Source organism: Muscardinus avellanarius (genome assembly GCF_963383645.1).
Source record: "Muscardinus avellanarius genome assembly, chromosome: 17".
Lineage (NCBI taxonomy): Eukaryota > Metazoa > Chordata > Mammalia > Rodentia > Gliridae > Muscardinus > Muscardinus avellanarius.
Genome location: NC_137803.1, coordinates 15,888,925 through 15,899,449, shown reverse-complemented (window position 1 = coordinate 15,899,449; position 10,525 = coordinate 15,888,925). Strand labels below are relative to the sequence as shown.

At 37.9% G+C, this 10,525-nt stretch overlaps 1 pseudogene across 1 annotated transcript; it reads right to left on the bottom strand.

The window, feature by feature from the left end:
• Positions 1-9,705: 9,705 nt before the first annotated feature.
• On the bottom strand, positions 9,706-10,283 carry LOC308276069 (synaptonemal complex protein 3-like; annotated as a pseudogene). The gene has a single exon. The product of its transcript is annotated as a synaptonemal complex protein 3-like (transcript).
• Between the last annotated feature and the right edge of the window lie 242 nt (positions 10,284-10,525).

Below are 10,525 nucleotides of genomic sequence, written 5' to 3'. Positions count from 1 at the left end.
ACAAGAGGAGCTTTAGGTAATGGGGGAGAAATCCCTGTGGAGTGATGGAGGGACTCGATGAAGGAAACACTTCAATTGATGCTATGTACATGTAGGAAGCTATCAGTGACAACCTTTATATCATGTATAGGGATGGGGGGGCGGGATCTGGGGAAGCTCACCAAGTGCTATTCGTATGTATATCCCTATCACTTTGCATCTTGTTATGATGTGTTGTTACAATGCAACAATAAAAGTATATTAAAATGTCTTCTCAGAGATCCCTAACACCCCTCCAACAAATCATGACCTTTACTCTATCTCCTTAACTTGATCATCGTCCTCTTCCTTCTCATCATCATCGTCATCATCATTATTTTGCAGCTCTAGTGATTGAACCCAGGGCCATTCTACCTCCAAGCTGTACCCCCAGCTCTATTTTTTATTTTAATTTATTTTGAAACAGGGTCTCAATAAGTGGCTGAGGCTGGCTGTAAACCGTCTATCCTCTTGTCTCAGTACTCCTATCTCAGTATCTCCTCCCAAGTACTGGGATTACGAGTGCACATGCTTGGCTGTGATTAATTTTTTAACAGGCACACATACACACAAACACACATTTGTCTACTGTTTGTCTACCTTAATAGAATCTATCCTTCTAGATTCTGGCCAAGAATTTTGTGTTTTATTAATTATTAAATCTTTAGGGATTAGACATAAGCGCCCAATGTATTGTGGCTGTTTAATAAATACTTGTTGAATAAATGAATGAATTACCTTCAAAAAGTAGGCAAGTCCAATTTCTTTTCCTTGATGATAAGCTAAATCCCCATCCAATGTAAAGCATATAACATAAATGATGGTGTGTGGCTTTAAAGGTAAGGTCTTATATTACATTGTGGCTTCTACCCATCTTATTCATTCACATGATATCAATATTATAGCACTATAATTATTTCTAGAAAGCCACTTAATATTATATTTATGTATTTTGATAGAGAACAAAAAAGTAATTTTTGCTATTAAATTACACTGTTATTTTTGTTCCTTGAGGACCTAGTAGCCTGACAATTAGAGAAAAGTATGAAATAAGAAATGACAAACCCCAAAAACTATAGTTAAGGAGCTTACAAACAAAAAGAGATAAATGGATATTATTAATAATACCAACAATGTTGCCTATATTTTAACAATAAAATATAGTGGGATTCCTGCACACTGGGCTAAAGCAATTATTGAATATGAGGTAAAGAAACTGAAGAAAATTAGGTAATGATCGGATACTGGTTATTCAGAGTTCATTGATTAATTGTGATATGGAATCCTTTTTCAATGGAATAAAAATGCACTGCTAAGTTTATTGAAGCATTATTTTACCATAGTTCCATCCATTTCTTGATAACAGTACTTCTTTTTTCTCAGTACATAGTATTATTCCTCTTTGGGCTGTCTCTCCCGATAGTGCTATGCTTCTTAGCTCTGGCTGTTATAAATGCTAGTGGAGCATACAAATGTTGAATATTTTAGGTGGTGAGCTCATTAAAGCTGTCCCCAGAAGGTCGATCACTTTAAAGTAACAGAAGAAGGTAATGGCCAATTTTCCAGAAATCTAAGGAGAGGGTGCAGTCCAGAGAGGCAATGTTCCTGCTGCCAACCACTCCAGGTAGTCCCATTTCTCCCCAGCTAGGGTCCAAGTAATTGTGAGAGAGAATGAGCAGTCCTGAAACACAGGCAGCATTATTCTACTTGTGCCGAGGCTCAGGGCCATGAGGTAGGAATCCCTTTTTACAATCCTGGCTGCTAAAAGCTCCAGAAAGCTTCAATTCAAGTCTAGACGAAGCTTTTATATCATCTTGGAGAAGTTTCAAAGAAGGCTTCCTCTCTCATAAACTTCCCCATTTTAATTACAAAATGGTCACATTAAAAAGACATTCCGTTTACTTTCTCCTAGCCAATACGTGTGACAAACTCATTTCACTGCACCACCAGTGACTTGTTATGTTCTTCATTTAAAGAATTATAATGAAAAAAGCTACCAGTTTTGTAGTAATTTATTTGTGTTTCTGCCACATTTTAAGATCTTTTTTTGTTTGTTTTCATACTTTTATTGGTATGTTGTAATTATACATCATATTGAGGTATAAAATGATAGGAACATATGTGCACACAACACAGTATACTTCCCTCTGGTTCCCATCCCCTCCCTCCCCTTCCCTGTTCATATAACTGAGATCGGCATCGGTGATTTCATATATGCACATAGCATTATTTTGGCTATTACCTCTTTTCATCTCTCTCTGCTCATTTGAGGTCTCTTTTGTCTCCCAGTTTTTCTCTAGTTTCCATATATGAAAGAGAACATACAACTATTTGCCTTCTGAGGCTGGTTAATCTCACTCAGTGCAATAGTCTCAAGTTCCATCCATATGCCTGCAAATGCCATAATTTTGTTCTTCTTGATGGCTCAGTAAAGTTCCACTGTGTGCATATACTACAGTTTTGTGATCCATTCTTCTGTTGGTGGACACCTAGGCTGCTGGTTTCATAATGTGCTTCTTTTTTGTGGTTTCAACACAGCATAGACAGAACATTAAGACCAGCCATGAAAAATGCTATTGTACTTGCTCTTTTATTTATCTCAGTGTTTTATTTTTTCTATTTGATTTTTTGTATCTATGCTTCATTACAAACAAGTTCAAATGTAGAACTTCACATATTTATTGGTGTTCCAAGCACACTTAAATGTCTATTCTTTAAGATTGCTGTAGTTACAAAGGGTGTATAGACAACCAGTTTTCTTCAGTATATTATTGCATGCACACAGGAAAGGACCAGAGAAGAATGCAAGAAAATGGATGGCTAAGAAGCAAATTAATCACTAGGATGAATAGATTTCTTACAGAAGATGAGGTATGTGTGAGATAAGTATGAACCTACATGGTTCAGTAAGATTCCATGGAAATTTAGGATTGTAGGCAGAGCCTTGAAATGTAGCTAGTAAGTTACTTACCTTGAGCTTTACTATTTTTATAGATTACCACATTTATAGATTGCCTCACTTATTCTTCATGATAAGTAAAAGTAGTCACAATTATTTAAAATATTATCTTGAAAACAAAAAAAGCAGTGTGCCTAAGTTAGTAAGTGGTAGAAGAGAACTCAGAGCTTGGTGCCCTTGTCCCAGTGGAAAATAAGAAGAAATTGAGTGATGGAAGCTAGGGACCCAGCAGGGAGGTAGACGGTATCATCATAATGCAAAGTGGCTACAGTAGGAGGCTATGCTCTCACCAGAAAATTTTATCAGTATTTCAAAAATACCATTCATTCAGCATTCATCATAAATGAACCTTTATTCAGAATGACCGTTTTTTAAATAGAATCAGGAAAAGATAAGTTCACATAATTTCAATTCAACATTTCTTCTTGCCCTTGAAAATACCACCACGACTGAAGTCATGCATGAATGGCAGAACCATGATGATGTTATAAACCTGTGTTATGATCCATGTCAGCTCATTCGTGTCACCACGTGGACATCAGGACATCACCAGGGAGTCGTTTATAGCTGAGTAAATACCATCTTCCTAGAGGAGGATAGGAGGGTCCAGTTTTTCCAGGACATAGCCTACAAACACAGAGGGTCACAGCTCTATCTCAGAAGATTAATCATTGAAAGCAATGTTTTAGGGACATGTGGTAATAGCCCTTCTGGATAAAAAGGGTTGTGTCAGAATTGAAGCTGTCAGTACTACATGGCACTCTTTCATTCTAGAGGAAGTGTAAACATTTCTGTAAAACCACTCTTTACTTTTTTTTTGGCACTGGGGGTTGAACTCAGAAGCATCTTGCCTTTGAGCTACAACCTCAGTCCTATTTTAGTTTTATTTTGAAACGAGATCTCACTAAGTTGCTGAGGCTGGCCAGGAAGCTGTTATCCTTTTGTCTCAGCCTCTGTAAACCTTAGTTGCGCTCCTGGAGATGTCTTTGTCCTGGAGGCCTGACAGGCTTCATCTTTGGTCTGAGACCATTCCTCACACTCTCTTCCTCTGCTTGATTTTGGATGGCTATGGCTCCCACTGCCCTTGACTGAATCCTGCTGTGTGGGGTGGTATCCACAACAGTCACATAGACCTGATTTACACACAAGTTCCAACATTTCTCATCTATATTCTTGGGCAAGTTACTTTCCCTTTGTCCCATATCTTCATTTACTGTAGAATGTGGTGGATTATCCTGTTTTTTTCCAAGTCATTTGGAGAAATAAATAAGAAAACTCATAAAACATACCTATCTATTCCATGACCCAGTTCCTTGCAAGCTGCCTGATTTTAAGTATCTAACTTACCTGTTTCTGCTAGCATTAAAGGTAAAGGATATGAGAGAAAATGTCTCTTTAAAAGCAAAACCATAAATAAAAATTCAGGTATTCTGAAATATATAGAAAATTCCTATTCAATTGTTTTCTTTTGTCAGGCATGTTGATGCACACTGTAATCCCAGTACTTAAAAAGCTGAGACAGGAAGATAGCAGCTAGCCTCAGAAATGCAGTGAGACCTTTACAACTTAGTGAGACCCTATTTCAAACTAAAAAAAAAAAAAATGAAGGTGTAGCTGAATCCCCAGTATCACACACACACACACACACACACACACACACACACACACACACACACTTTCTTCTTAACTATTGCTTTTAAAAATCTTACTCTCAGTGTGTTAAGATTTATATCCTGCACTTGTCAGTCTCTGATAGCATTTACAGGCCACCATCAATTTCCAATTTCCATGCTGGCCAAGGTGTGACACTTCATGGAGCCCACTGAGTTGTTAGAGTTGGAATTCTTCTTGTGGGAAGAGAGATTCTATTACAACTCTCACCTTCTAATGGAGTTTTCTGCTGATTATCAGGAGTTTTGGTTTTGTCAGGGGCTGTTGTCATAGATGTGGTTATGGAAAGTGCCTGGAGAAGGGAAATGGGGGGGGGGAATGACAGAATGGGGAGTGGTTGGTAGTAAAAGCAACGGTAGAAATGGAACGTGGGAAAGCCCGAGCTATAGCATACATTGTATAATTATTTTTATACTCTTATTGGTGAATTTCCATTGTTTATCAGAGTGAAGTTCAAATTGATGCAAATATATATACACACACTTGATGCCATTAAAAATTTAACTCATAATTTTGGATAAGGGCTAATTAGGTGATATATGCATGTATGTCTCTACCATCTTGTACCTCATTAAGATGTAAGACTACAATGCACCAATAAAAATTAAAGAAAAGGAATGACAAAATTGTCCACATTTTAAAGATGGGGAAACTTAATGACCTCATCTCTTAGCTTAGTTATCGAAAGTCAGACAACTGAATTCCAACTTAGGTTTGTCTGACACTAAAATCCTTAACTCAGGGTCAGGGTCAAGTGACAAGATCCACATGGCACAGGATTCTGATTGACAGCCCTGAGCTGTTCATCCAGATTCTAAATTCTGTACATCTAGTTAATCTCGGATGTCACATTCTGTCAACTTCCTAATTTACTTATTCTGGACTCTGTCAAATCATAACTTGTGATATGTCTCTCTTGGACTGCCCTTGACTCGACTCCCAGCCCAGAGCTGCTGTGCTCAATCACTGGGTTTGTGTGCTGTTTGTGGCACCAGGCAAAGCCCTCCTCTCATTAAACTGTGCACCCAGAGAGGGAACTTCTCTCTAGTATTCACACAAAAATATTCACTAACTTAAATCTTTCTAATATGCAAGAGGTAAGTAGTAGCCCGGATGGTCACTTAGTTGTGTTGATATTTGTGCTTGTCTGTCTCTCTTTTATTGGTATATTGTAATTATAACATAATAGGATTCGGTTGTGATAAACACACACACACACACACATACATAGCATTTATGTGTTTTCCTCCCAGTACCACCCCATTTGCTCCCCAACTCTGTATGTAATATTAAATTAATACTGATAGCTTCATATATGAACATAGGATTATTTTAACTGCTTTCTTTATCAACTCTCCACTTTCATATCCTCACCTTCCTCCCAAAATCCCCTTTCACTGTTCTCATATTTCCCCTTCTTATTTGAAGTCCTTTTTGTTTAGCAGTTTATCTCTAAGCTTCTACTTATGAGTAAAAACATATGGCTCTTCACTTTCTGGAACTGACTAATCTCACTTAGCATAATTTTCTCTAGTTCCATCCATTTTCCTGCAAATTACATAATTTTGTTTTTTATGGTTGAGTGAATTTCATTGTGTGTGTGTGTGTGTATATATATACACATCACAGTTTTGTATTCCATTCATCTGTTGACAAACACCTAGGTTTATTCCATAGTTTGGCTGTCATGAATTGTGCTGCAATAAATATGGATATGCATGTATCCCTATAATTTTGTGATTTCAGTTCCTTTGTAAAGATCCCCAAGAGTGGTATAGTTGGTCTTTTAAGGAACTACCACACTGATCACCATAATGACTATACTAATTTGCAATCCAACCATGCCTTTCTCTTTTAATGATTGTAATATGAATGACTATTTACCCTGAGTGGGGACAAGGGAATTAAAAGAAAATTGGCACCCCCCAAAAAAAAACTCCTCTTCTGCATTCACTGTGTGATGGAAATATCACAGAGAGCATCTCATCTGGAAGTGATCATTTTTTTAAAATAATGGTTGCATTAATTCAGAGGCCAGGCTTCTTGTAGTATAGTTCCAGGATCAGTAGTCTCATCATCACATGAAACTCATAAGAAATGCAAAATTTAGGGGTCAGTCCAAGACCTACTAAATCAGAGGCTAGAGCCCCACCAGTGTTTTACTGAGTCCTCCAGGGCATATGCTGTTGCCTTGTTTGTGAGGCCACGAGCTTGTTAAGGAGACTGTGATAAAGCTCTGATGCTTCTGATCTGTGCCAAGACTTAGACATTTTCTAGAATGGTTGCTACAGGAACAACATGCTTGGAATCCCTGTTTGCCATACAGGAAATAGTGGTAGGCAGAAGTCTGTCTCTACAGATGCCTTATCACTAGGCAATGCGGCTGACAATAAAATACTTCTTTGTGCTTTGGGACAGAAAGTACAATTCACTCTTGGTTATCACCAGGGCTACTCACCAACTTTTGGTCTTTTACTGTGCTAGTTCCAAGGATTTTTGTAAAGAAGCCCATGAACTGGAGGGCTTAAAAAAACAGAAATTTATGGTATCACCCATCTGGAGGCTGGAAGTGCAAGATCAGGGTGTTAGTGGGGTTGGTTTCACCTGAGGGCTGGGAGGAACCATCTCTCCTTTGTCCCTCTCCTGGAGGGTTGCTGGCAGTGCTTGGCTTTTCTAGGCTTGTGGATGTATCGCTCCATCAATACTCTGATGTTATCACGGTGTCTTCCCTGTGTGTATGTATCTTTGTGTCAAAATTTTCCCATTTTTACAAGAACACTAGCCATGTTATATGAGGGCCCCTTCTGGTGATCATATTTAAGTTTGATTATCCCTCTGAAGAGCCTTTATCCAAATATCGTCACATTCTGAGAGGCAGGGTGTTGGGACTAGAACATATCTTTTTGGGTAACATCTATACAATTGAAAAGAGGGAGATGACCATGAACTTCGAGTCCTCGTGTTGGTAAACATCAATAAAGACATTTTCCTAAAAGTGTGAGCCCAGACTTGAGTGACAGTATCCATAAGCAAGATATATTCATACATAAAGCCAGGTTTATAACCTGTAGGACATCATTCATCAGCAGAGTGATGGAATAAAAAATTCTTTAAAGAAGAACCTCTGAGTCCTGATCTGCAACTATCTAGCTGTGCTTTGTAGGTGAAGATGTATCGTGTGGCAGTATGGGATTTCTTTGACACTGACACAAATCTATTGGTGGTGGGTTCCTAGAGATCTGTCTGTCTTATGACAATTTGTGGTTCTAAGCTTTGTGGAAAAGATGACTGTAAAGTGATGTTCTACTAATTAACCTACAACAGCCAAGAGGGGTAAGAAATGAATTGGTGCCGTGTATTTTCTACTCTTGGTATAAGAAAGGATATGGTTCTCTGCCTCCATGGCTCCAATCGTTGATTGCCTTGGCCCCTGAAAAAAAACACCTGGCATGGAGGATTCAATTTAATAGACATTTGTATATGAGAAACTCTGATGGACATTGCTGGCATGAACACTCTGTTATTTGCAATTCTGTTTTCCTTCTCTTGATTGAGTAACTAAACTCTGGGTTTGATTGTGGGATGAGGCCACTTTCTTCCATTTGTAGTTCCTGACTTAAGTCTCACAAAATGGTCCCTGCCTTGAATTCATTGCCATCAACCCTTTTCTTTTTCTTGTGGTACTAGGGATTGAATCCAGGTGCATTCTACCTCCAAACTACACTCTATTTTTATTTGTTTAATTTAAAAAAGAGTCTCACTAGGTTATTGGGAGTCTCACTAGGTTCCTGAGGCTGTCCTTGAACCTATGATTCTACTGTCTTAGCTTACCAAGTACTGGGATTACAGATATAAGCCACTACACCCAGATCCATTAACTCATTTCTTTATGAATTGGAATCTTATTTTTGAGCCCTGCACCGTATACAAAAGATGTAGGGCCTCATGTTTTGGGGGCTGGTTTTCTGAGCCCCTCTGTTAGTATTTCTTCATCTCTTTGTCTCTCCAAGCTGCCTTTTTTCTTTTTCCAAGACTGTCACTTTCCAATGAAGGTCTGGGATGCCAGCCGCCTGACTACTGGTCTCATTTTGCCTACTCCTGAGACCTTCTTGTCTCAGTCCAAAAGGTCTACTTCTGCTCCACTAATTTATTATTTGGTCAAGCCAGCCATGAAATAAACCTCTGTTCTTGTACAAGACCATTACTAGAAAAATTAAGTTAGGAGTTCTTGACTCTTTTGTTTTAAGCAAGAGTAGATTAAAATCACTTCAGACAAATCTCACACTAAAAGCTGTAACAAGGCTAAACTTAACGGGAATGGCAAATGGTCTGAGCAGAATTTGGAAAAAGAAAAGTCCAAGATAATTTTGTTGGGAGAGAGAACAGATGGGGTCATGAAACCATGACACAGTCCTGGGGCAGTCAGTCTGTAGGTGGCAGATTAGATAAGCAAACAGGCAATCAGTGAGGCAGAGCATGTTAACAGTTGTTAATCATCAAGAACTAATTATTTTCCCATTATAGAGTTTTTAGTATTCACAGTGGCTTTAGAACTTTGGGTTTATAAGAATGTCAGTTGGTTCCCTTCCTTCCTTCTTCCCTCCTTTCTTTTTCCTTCCAAATGGTAGAATTAAAAGTGATTTTTCTTTTCTCTTTTTAGAATTTACATAATCTATATTGATAAAAGTTAATTGGTAGTGGCTGAGCATGGTGGCAGAGGAGGGCTAGGACAGGACTCCAGGACAGCCTCAGAAATTAAGCTCGACTCTTAGCAACCTGGTGAGACCCTGATTCAAAACAAACATATAAAAATGGGCTAGGGATATAGCTTAGAGGTAGAATGTCCCTGGATTCAATCCCCAGTACCACACACACAGAACAATGGTATTACTTAAGTCCAAATTTTTTGAAGTCATCAGAATAACATGAATGGAAGGGATTTTCAAACACTTGTCACTTCATGGTTCTGAGTTTCCATCATACACTGTGTTTTGCAGCGCAGCCATTTCTTTCTAAGCTCACTGTGAGCACCAGTAATTACACTCTAATGATTCTTCTCAAAGCCATTCAGACTCTTTATGAACTGCTTCCCTCAATGTCCGTAATTGTTTCAGAATCTCTGGCTCTGAACAATTCAATAATAGTGAGAAATATTTTTTTTGCCCTGGAAACATATTAGCTAGTTTTTCTTCCTGTTCTTCAGTGCTCTGAAAATCTATATCCTACTGCTGAAACAAAATCAGAAACTGCTGAGAATATTCCTGGTTCAGCTTCTGCCCTTGCTTTTATTATGTTTTCCAAACATGTTTCATGTTCTGGTTACAGGCTTAAAGAGAAGTCTTGATATAGACTTTAGTCTTTTTCTCTTGCAGCAAGAAGAGTCATGTTAATGTCAGCTCCAAATCTTTCCAGCACATTCTGTTTTACCCCCCAACATCTTTTTTTATGTTCTTTCAGAGGATCTTTTCTTCTTTTGCTTATTATTATCAAGTACTAGATTCTTTCCTTCAGAAACAACCTTCTCTGAACCACTCAAATCTTTTTTATCTTCCTTCTCAAAGACATAAGATCTTACAAGCGGATCCTCCATTGATCCCTCGGATTTCCCAGAATGCTTTCTTCCAGAGGGAGCCATATTCTGATGCTTTCTGACAGACGGGTCTGCTTGACTAACACAATGCTTCCAATTATTTATTTATTTTTTCTTATTTATTTTTTAGTATTTAGTATTTCTTATTTATTTTTTCTTATCTAATTTTTCCAGTGTTTTATAATGCATAGGTATAATATAATTTAATAACAGTTGTTAAAACATGTTAAAATAAAGTTATCACCTAATTTTTACTTTAAATTGATGTACAGTGATTGTAGATATTC